Raw genomic sequence first — 10166 nt, 5'->3', positions numbered from 1 at the left:
GAGGTAGAAAGTAGAATGGTGGTTGCCAGGGGCTGGGGAGGGGAAACTGGGAGTTGCTATTAAATGGACATAAAGTTTCAGTCATGCAAAATGAAACAGTTCTAGAGATCTGCTCTTCACCATTCTGTCTATAGTTAATAATATACACTCCACTTAAAAATTTGTTAAAAGGGCAGATGTCATCCTATGTTTTTACCACAATAACAATAATTTTTAAAAATTTAAAAATTTTTAAAAACCTACTTTAATTTCCAGACATATCAATATCCCCAGCAAGAAGAGAAACCTGCATAGGAAAAAAATAGAAAAGCTGTGGATTTCTACCATGCCCATGGATGCACCAGACTTTCCAAATAATCTTGCCATCTGGAAGCCCATTCTTGGTCTTTAAAGTATTTAAAGGCTTTGCAAAAGTTCTCATAGGTGAAACAGCAGGCAGCATCTACAACATCTCAGAGGGAGCCTTCTGCTTCCAGGAATAAAGTCACACATTCACAGGTGCTTCCTGTTTTTTCAAACACCTTGCCCACCTTCTGCACACCAAGCTTGCATTCTGCAAAACGTGAGCCCAACAGGAAGCTGCCTGCAAATTCAGGTAGCTTTTCTGATTCTTACCGAGGTCTTGAATATACTTTCAGAGAAATGTCAGCAAAAACTATAGTCATTTGGAGAAGAACAAGTCTGGAAGAAAAATACACAGAGGACTAGCACCAAGAGGGTGAGAATATTTTTCTGTGAAAATGCTGTCTAAAAGTTACATATTTAAACAAATACATGTGTTTTCTTTATGTTTTGGGCTCCTGTGGGTGGAATTAGGAGAACTGACTGCATGTGGGTGGTGTTTGTCATTTCTCTGTTGTGAGGGAAGGAGTGGAAGAAGGAAGGTGAAGCAGAGAGTAGGAAGGAGAACTGGATGGCTGTAATGCCCCCAACTAAGCTCTGGGGAAGAATTACTGGAAGAATTTTTCTATTTTGGGATGCTCACAAGCTTGTCCTGAGATTTCAGAGCCGCCATCTTGAAATGAGCATGAAGAACATTGATTAAATTGTGATAGTGTTCCCAGTAAGCTTTGATTAAACTATTCTGGGTAATGTCTTCTTAACATGGTCAGAGGTGGACTTGGAATAAAAATTGCAGGCTCTGTACTCCGTTTTCAAATGGGTTCAGAGAAGAAGTTGTTCAAGGCAATGTATGACAAGTCATGTATTATAGGTAATGAATAATCTTGGGTAATAGATTGATTATTTGTAATTAAAATTCAAAACTGGAGAAATTAGTCATTTCTAGTAACAATATTTGTTTAGCTCCCAATTTATATTTTTATATTTTCTTTTGTTTTTTCCATTTTTTTGTCCAACCATGTTATCAGATTCAGTTCAACTGCATAAATGTTTCTGTTTATTAAATTGACTCTTTGATGCTCTTTTTTTTCCACAATGAAATTAAGATCAATAACCACAAAGATAAGCTTCTTCTGGTTAACTGGCAAAAAGCCTGGATGGGAGAATTTTCCTCTTCTGGGATTCAAACAAGTGTCTATAACCTACAGCGGTGAGAACTGGTCCATATACATCCTAGAAGACCATGCTTAGCAGTAAGTTAAAGGAACAAAGCTAAGGTTGGTTAATTTCTTTTTGCTTGTAATAACAACGGTGGAAAAACATGAACATCTTATATAACAAACCAAAACTTTCAAATAAATACATTTTATTTGGAAAACTTTATATATCTAAGAGTTTGAAAAACAATGATTTTTTTTTAACTGCAAGATCTCTCCTACACAAGAATTTATTCCTCTTTCAGCTGTCTCATGTAGTTTGGTAAAGCAGCGTGTCACTGTGGGAGAATATCTATTGAGGATCTCAACATGTAAATGCTACCGATTCAAAGAAGTCCTTGTGCTGAGGAACCTGACTTCCTCTCTGGACATACATATAAGACGGTGCAAAAAAAAACAAATAACGACAAAGGCAGGCAGGGTTCTAGTCACTTGGTTCTATTGCTTACTAAATGTCTCTGGGTTTCTCATCAGCAAAAGGAGAAAATTGGATTAGGTATTCTCTGAAACCTTTTCTGGCTTTAAAATGTATTGATTCTTAGGTTTTAAGAAAACCTAGAATAGAAGACAGCGCATGCTAAGTGTCAGATGAGTGGCTATATTGGTTCTGAAAAGGAAGACATTAAATAGGCCTGGACCAACTGGGATGTACTCTGCAGACAGAGAGCATGAGCTGTGTCTGGAAAAGGGGAAGAACCTAAGAAGGCAGAGAGGAGAGGCAGGAGTCCCCAGGCTCACTCTGCAGATAAGCGGATACTCGAATATGGCTAGATTCAGAGGATGTTCAAATACGGCCAGATGCACATCTGAGTACTATAGATAAAATCTTGTTTCTTGCTGCCTTAACGTGCAAGGTTAATAAAGGTCACTTGTAGAAAAGTATTGTAGAAAAGAAAGAAAACCTCGTAGAAAAGGTTTAGTAAGTTGAGACAGAAGTTCTAATAGGCACAGTATCCTCAGAAGAGAGCCACCAAGATTGGCTGGATTTTCTTAAATTTTAATTTTAATTCTAATATAGTTAATATACAGTGTTATATTAGTTTCAGGTGGACAACATAGTGATTCAACAGTTGTATACATCTCCCAGTGTTCATCTCAACATGTGTGCTCCATAATTCCCGTCACCCAGTTGACCCATCCCCCCACCCACCTTCCCTCTGGCCACCATTAGTTTGTTCTCTGTAGTTCAGAGTCTCTTTCTTGGTTTCTCTTTTTCCTTTACTTATTTGTTTTGTTTCTTAAATTCCACATGTGAGTGAAATTATATGATATTTCTCTTTTTTAGACTGACTTATTTCGCTTAACATTATACTCTAGCTCCATCCAAAACGGGTCAGCTATATGCAAAAGAATGAAACTGGACCACTTCCTTACAACATACACAAACAAAAACTCAAAATGGGTTAAAGACCTAAATGTGAGACCTGAAACCATAAAAATCCTAGAAGAGAGCTCAGGCAGTAAAGACTCTGACATCAGCCGTGGCAACATTCTTCAAGATTGGCTGGATTTTAAAACCAGAGCTCTCTATTAAATGGTTTAGTGTTCCTTTAAAAAGTTCAGAAAATATGTCTTCTGGAACAAAAACTATGCAAAATCATGGCTAACGGGACCACTGGCTCTAGGCAAGGGAACAAGTCACTAAGGGTAAAAATGATACTACCCAGCAACTAAGAAAGCGGCAGCTTCCTACTTTCAAGTAGGTCTACTGCTACCTCTGCAGTAGACCTCTTCCTACTTTCAAGTAGGTCTACAGGGGTCAAGTAGACCCCTGCTCTATGCTCTCTGACCCCATTCTGTTCTCTCAATCAGTTTATGATCTCTCTTGCTTCCAGGCCAACTCGGCCTGTATGGTCAACTAGTATTAGCTCCCACAACCCCATTTCTTTGTCCATCTGCTATTCAACGATCCCATTTTTTGCTCTCCCCAATTCTACTCCTAAGCGACTGAGCCCTATTGTAGAAAACTGGAACTGTGCCAAGTGTGGCTTCCATACAGAGTTCTTTTTAACTCTAATTAGACTATCATTGTTATTCAACCATTTTTAAAAATTCCTCCATAACCACCTTCTTAATCCTCAGATTCTTACTGTTCTACTTTTACTTCCTAAAGGTATCTTTTACTATCTTATTCTTTTACTTTCTAAAGGTATCTTACCATCCGGTATCCTTGAAAATTTTGATGTTCCCTGATACTTTCTCAACTCTCCCTATCATTTCATCTCCAGTTTGTGCCGTATCTTCACCCAGGTACTTACTTAGCTAACATTTAAAACATTTATGACCTCACTGATATGAGGAATTCTTAATCTCAGGAAACAAACTGAGGGTTGCTGGAGTGGTGGGGGGTGGGAGGGACGGGGTGGCTGGGTGATAGACATTGGGGAGGGTATGTGCTATGGTGAGCGCTGTGAATTGTGTAAGACTGCTGAATCACAGACCTGTGCCTCTGAAACAAATAATGCAATATATGTTTAAAAAAAAAAAAGGAAGAAGATAGCAGGAGGGGAAGAATGAAGGTGGGGACATCGGAGGGGGAGACGAACCACGAGAGACTATGGATGCTGAGAAACAAACTGAGGGTTCTAGAGGGGAGGCGGGTGGGGGGATGGGTCAGCCTGGTGATGGGTATTAAAGAGGGCACATTCTGCGTGGAGCACTGGGTGTTATGAACAAACAATGAATCATGGAACACTGCACCAAAAACTAATGATGTAATATATGGTGATTAACATAACAATAAAAAATTATAAACACAAAAAAATAAAAATACAAAAAATAAATACAAAAAAAAACTAATGATGTAATGTATGGTGATTAACATAAATTAAAAAAACATTTATTATGATCCAGGCCCTTATCTACATAATATCACTTCATCTTTTCAACAACGTTGTGAGGTAAATACTATCATCTCAATTTTACAGATTGGTAAGATGTGTGCCCAAGATCATTCAGCCGGTAAAGAACAAAGCCAGGATTTAAATTTAGGCAGTTTCAGCTCAGAGCCTGCCTGCATTCTATTCCCTTACCATGAGGGGAAGTGGGGAAAGGCTATGTGTGTTTGGGTGGGGGGCAGGATTTGAACGTCCATATGTATATATGATGTCATATCCAAGACTAATCTGTCTCTTCTGCCTCTGTCTTCTATCCCATCCTTACTCACCTACTCAAGGACTTTGTATTTGCTGTGTAACAAATCACCTCAAAACGTGATGGCTTCAAACAACAATCGTAGAGCATTGCTCACAAGTCTAAAGGTAAGCTGCATGTTTCTGCTCGTGTGGGCCAGTTTGGCTAATTGTATCTGTGCTCACTCACATGACCAGCTGCAGACCTACTTGGGACTGGACAGTCTAGAATAGCTCTACTCGGATGTCTGGAAAGTGGCCTGATGTCAACTGGGGTAACCAAAGTGGCTAGGCCACGTGTCATCACCAGAAACTTCCAGGGCCTGTTCACATATTAGTGATTGCAGAACTCCCCCCGCCTCCAAAGGGGCAAAAGAGAGCAAGCCTCTGTGTGCAATCACTTTACAAGTCTCTGTCTGCATCACACGTGTTATTGTCTCATTAGTCAAGCAAAGTCAGGGTCAGGCCCAGAGTCACCAAAGGGAGCCACACCTACAAAGCCTATAGATTTTGATGCATTAATTATATACTACCCCTTCTCGTTAATCCATCCCTTTCCACTGACTCCTTCCCTTTATCTACCGATTTGGTGGTCTATACTCTGTTCTAGAAAACCTCTCTTCAATCCCATTATCCCCTGAGGTATTATGTAGCTGAGTATTAGGGATTGAGTGCATCACTGAAAGTTCTCTGAATTAACTTCCATGTAGAAAACAATGATAATGAAAGGATGAAGTAGTTTAAAAATATACAATAACCACGATAATTGTAAAGAATTTAGACTTTTATTCAGGGAGGAATACTATTTAGAAATGTTGACACAGGGTGATAATAAGAAAGCAGACTTTTAGTTGGTTATATTTGTTTTTAAATTCTCAATAGACAATGCACCCCCCACTACCTGTGCCCGAGAAAGATGTTCCCACTGCTCTGTCCTTGTATGCCAGTGCTCCAGAATCTTTCTCCTGAGCTTTAGCAAGGATGCAAGACATCGCACCCTGAAGTTTCATCTTCATTTATACCTCATTATGTTAAAAGACAAGACTAAAAAAAGACCCTAATTTTTCTCTGGCTTTCCCTAAGCTCTACTGAAGGGCATATATACTTAGCTTACAAGATTGTACATAACTGCTCTGTGATTTTCCAGCACTGTGTGAGAGTTTCCATTGCTCCACATCTTTGCCCATACTCATTATTTTAATCCTTTTCAGTTTAACAGGTATAAAATAGTATATATTTTAATTTGCTCTTCCATGTTACAAAAGCCTTGTATGCTTCATTGTAGAGAATACTCAAGTGAAGTTTTTCTTTTATTTCTCTTGCTCCATCCCCCAATCTAATTTCTTTTAGGACTAATCTAATTCCTTTTAGTTTGTGATCTTTTAGCTGACAAATTAGTCACCAGTTTGTTCTGGGTAAATATATCTCAAAACAGGTGTTTGCTTCACACAGTAAAAGAAAAGGTAAATTATTTGCCTAAGTAGAGGTGATATGGCTGTGCCAGTTCTAAGGTTGTGAAAATGTCTCTTGATTTTGTCTCCAATTTTCATTCTCTTAAGTCCTCCCATCAGTTGGTAACCACTGGGAGCAGCCAAACAAAGCACTGCGTATAAGGTTGTATTTGTGATATTTGCAGCTTGGCTTAAGAAAATGAAGTTGCTGTAAGTCTGATAAAGATGTACTCCTGACACTTTCCTACTCTTGCACAGTGGTGAGGTATTTCAGACATGAAGCGAGCTCCATTGGACTTGAATCATTTTGAAAAGAACCTCAGATAAGCACCTGAGTTCGAGGCCTTTTACAAAAAAAGAACTTCTTTATGTTTTAATTCCAGGATTTTATTGGGAAGATGAAGGTTGTTGCTTTCTTCCTTTAGAAAATCTCCCTCTGTATTTATGCAGCTCATGATTGACTTTCCGCTCTTATTCAGAGAGCATACAAGTTGGTGTTCAACTCAGTGAAAGCATCAAAATATCCAGCAATGTCAGATCATTAAATAGAACATTATACAGTTATCAATAGACATTATAAAACCTTTTTTAAAAAGTCACTGAAGACTCTTAAGTGATCTAAAAAATGTCCATAATATAAGGCTGAGTTATTGGCAATATATATATGTAATATATGTAAAATATATATGTGTATACACACACACACACAAACACACACACACACACACACACACATATATACATACCAAAATATTAACAGTTGGTATCTTTGAGTGAAGAGATTATGAATTAGTAAACACTTAAAAATGGATTTCTGATTTGCAATAGGTCTACCAAAAACATGTATTGTTTTTATAATCCAAAATGATTAGAACAAGAAGTTATTAATAAAAATATAATGTGGCAAAAGTTCTGGAAAGACTTAATCTTATACTATAGAAGCTTTGAGGCAGTGATATATACACTTATCTTCCCTTTTGCTTTCTTGAGTTTGACATTGATTTAAGAGAATAATGGAAGTGTAGCTCACTAGATCTATTCTGTAAACAAACATTCAGCAAATTCAGACATGTACAGGCAAGTTTGGTAGTCTGCTGGGATCTATTTGTGTGAAGGAAAGAGGGTCTTGGTAGTGAAAAGTTATTATTTTCTTGATGGTTGATACCACTACGCCCTCCCAAAACTCCATTCACTGTGGCATGGGGGAATATTTAAACTTCCCAAGCACTGGGTGGCATTCCAGTTGAGGAAGACATGCATCATTATAGTAGAGATGGAGTACACAAGCTTAGTTGAGAGTGTTCTTGGGGTAAAGAAGAATTCAGTTAGACGTTCATACAGTAATAACAAGCTTCCTACTCCTTCAGAAAACAATTGTGACCCTCAGGAGAGGAAGCTATGAAAGAGAATGAGTTAAATTAATGCTTTATTAATCAGTGTTGATACAAAGCAAATAGGTCACAGGGCACTCAGTTTCATTAATATTCATCAAAGCATCATTACATTCATGTAGAAGCCTGCAAGGGAAGAGAGACAGTCAGTGGATGATGTCATGAGGCTCTTCCCCCCTTCTTCTATTATAATAATAATATTATTCTATTATATTCTATTGTAATAGATAATATTATTATTCTAATATCTTCTATTAGAATAATAATCATAAATTCATCTCTTAGATCAACAAATTTAGAGATTTTTAAAATATGCTATTTTATCCTAACTTGTTAAAATCCCTATATACAATTTCATAAGACTGGGGGCGAATTTAAATAAACTTTTCAAAGCAACTGAGCACGTGTTTATGAAATGGTCACACAATGTGTCTAGCACTATATGACATATTGTAGAGGCTAAAGAGCTAAGACACTCCCTCTAAAGAAAGATCTTAGGATCTCATTGGGGAGATAATAATAGACATACATGTAGCACACAAACAACCTTACGTATTCTAGGAGGCATAGTAGGGTGAAGTATAGACAAACTGCAATTTTAGAATAAAACTCTGGATTTGGCTCCCCTGAAAATCTAATCTCAGTTCCTTTTATTACTATTGGGCAAGTTACTTAAGCTCTGCATGCCTCAGCTTCATCTATGAGAATATGGCGAAAAATTAAATCTGCTGCATAAAGTAATCTATATGTCATATGTTTAGAAGAGTGTCTAATACACAGATGGAGCTCAATAAAAACTAGCTCTTATCACCACCATAGGTAAAGAAAAATACTTCCGAGAATACATCTGATACTTGTAATATACCAATTGCCAGAGCTGGACCAGACTTTTGACAGAAAGTGATGCCTTTTAGAAATGGCACGATCAGATTTCAAAGAACATTTTCAGGTTTGCATTTTATAAAAGGCCAAGGATTATTCATCCCAATGACAGCTACAAATCATTCCCAGACAGAAAAGAAAGTGGAAAAAATATGTCAGTTGATTATTTTCTTTAAAAAAAAAAAATCTCAGATCACAGATTGGAGGTTTCTCTTGAAATTTTGAAAAAGTCCACATTTCACAATGATGACAATCCTGAGGATATAGGAAAATCATTTCCCATGCAAGAAGAAGAAACTATCTAAAGAAGAGATAAGAGTGTGCCATGAAATCAAAAAAGGTAAGAAAATAACATTTATTCAGTCAGTCAGTCAACAAACATATTAAGTGCCTACTACATAAGACATGGCACTGGGATCTAGAATCTAAAATTAAAATAGTCCAGGCGCCTGGGTGGCTCAGATGGTTAAGCGTCTGCCTTCGGCTCAGGTCATGATCCCAGGGTCCTGGGATCAAGTCCCGCATCAGGCTCCCTGCTCAGCGGGGAGCCTGCTTCTCCCTCTGCTTCTCTCTCTCTCTCTCTCTCTGTCTCTCATGAATAAATAAATAAAATCTTTAAAAAATAAAATTAAATTAAATTAAATTAAAATAGTCCGTACCCTTAAGAGTTTTTGACAGTTAAGTGATAAAATGCAATGTGATAAAGGTTAGAACAAGTCCCTACAGAAGGCATGCAAGGGGTATACAAGGCAGGGATCAGGAAAGGCCTCCTGGAGAAGAGGCTTCTGGATGGAATGCAGGATGAAGTACTGCAGGTACTTTACTATGGCTAGAGCAGCAGTATGGTAAAGCACGGCATGGAGCTAAGCCTGAAGACTGAAGTCCAGGCCATGTGAAGTTCTGCCTTTATTCTGAGACCAAACTGAATCCATTGAAAGATCTAAGGAAGGGGAATGATTTAACTATTTTCATTTTTGTAAAATAACACTCGTATACTAGAAGCAAATTGGAAAGTGGACCAGAGCTGAGCTTTTATGAATTTTGTAGCCAAAAATCTTGTATGGTTTTCTATCTATATGAAGTCTGTGAAGTTCAATGAAACTCCCTTTCTCTTAAATCTGTGTGGCTTGCTGATCCAGTCCAGTGCTATTATCCATTCATCATCAGTTCTCCTCATACTCCTACTCAGTTCCCTATAATTAATGTGGCTGTCACAGTAGATGAAGAAAAGGAGGTTGAGGTATGAACTTGCTTTTTCTCTTTTTCAAAAAGAAACTAACAGACACTTGGGGACCCCATACCACGAAGAGAGAGTATTATGCAGTGGTTAATAGCACAGGATCTTGATTAAAAGGCCAGTTTTGCCCATTGCTCTCTAAGTGAACTTGGGCAAATTTGTCAATATCTCTGGTCTCAGTTTATTATGAGATATGACTAAAATCATGTCTGCCTTGTATTAGTCAAAACTGGCTAACTACTGTAACAAATGAACCAAATCTCAAAGGCTTATCACAATAAAAATTTATTTCTGGCTGAAGTCAAGAAAAGGCATGAACTCAAATGATAAAATAAGTTAAAGGTAGCAGGATAAAAGCAATGCATTCATAAATTATTTTTCATATGCACATATAATAACTAATGAGAAGACATCATCATAGAAAAACTTCATTTACATTAACAACAAAGAAGATTAAATACTCTGGAATAAATGTAAAAGGAAAGGTGCAAAAACGAGGAACAACAGGGGTGAGG

The 10166-nt window shown here is 37.6% G+C and overlaps 1 long non-coding RNA gene across 1 annotated transcript; it reads left to right on the top strand.

The window, feature by feature from the left end:
* Positions 1 to 621: 621 nt before the first annotated feature.
* On the top strand, positions 622 to 4819 carry LOC113923124. Its single transcript, XR_003520182.1, has 3 exons — positions 622 to 718; positions 1449 to 1619; positions 4735 to 4819. It is a non-coding gene; the product is annotated as an uncharacterized LOC113923124 (long non-coding RNA).
* Positions 4820 to 10166: the final 5347 nt, after the last annotated feature.

Source organism: Zalophus californianus, chromosome 9, assembly GCF_009762305.2.
Source record: "Zalophus californianus isolate mZalCal1 chromosome 9, mZalCal1.pri.v2, whole genome shotgun sequence".
NCBI lineage: Eukaryota > Metazoa > Chordata > Mammalia > Carnivora > Otariidae > Zalophus > Zalophus californianus.
This window is presented reverse-complemented; position numbering and strand designations above follow the sequence as displayed.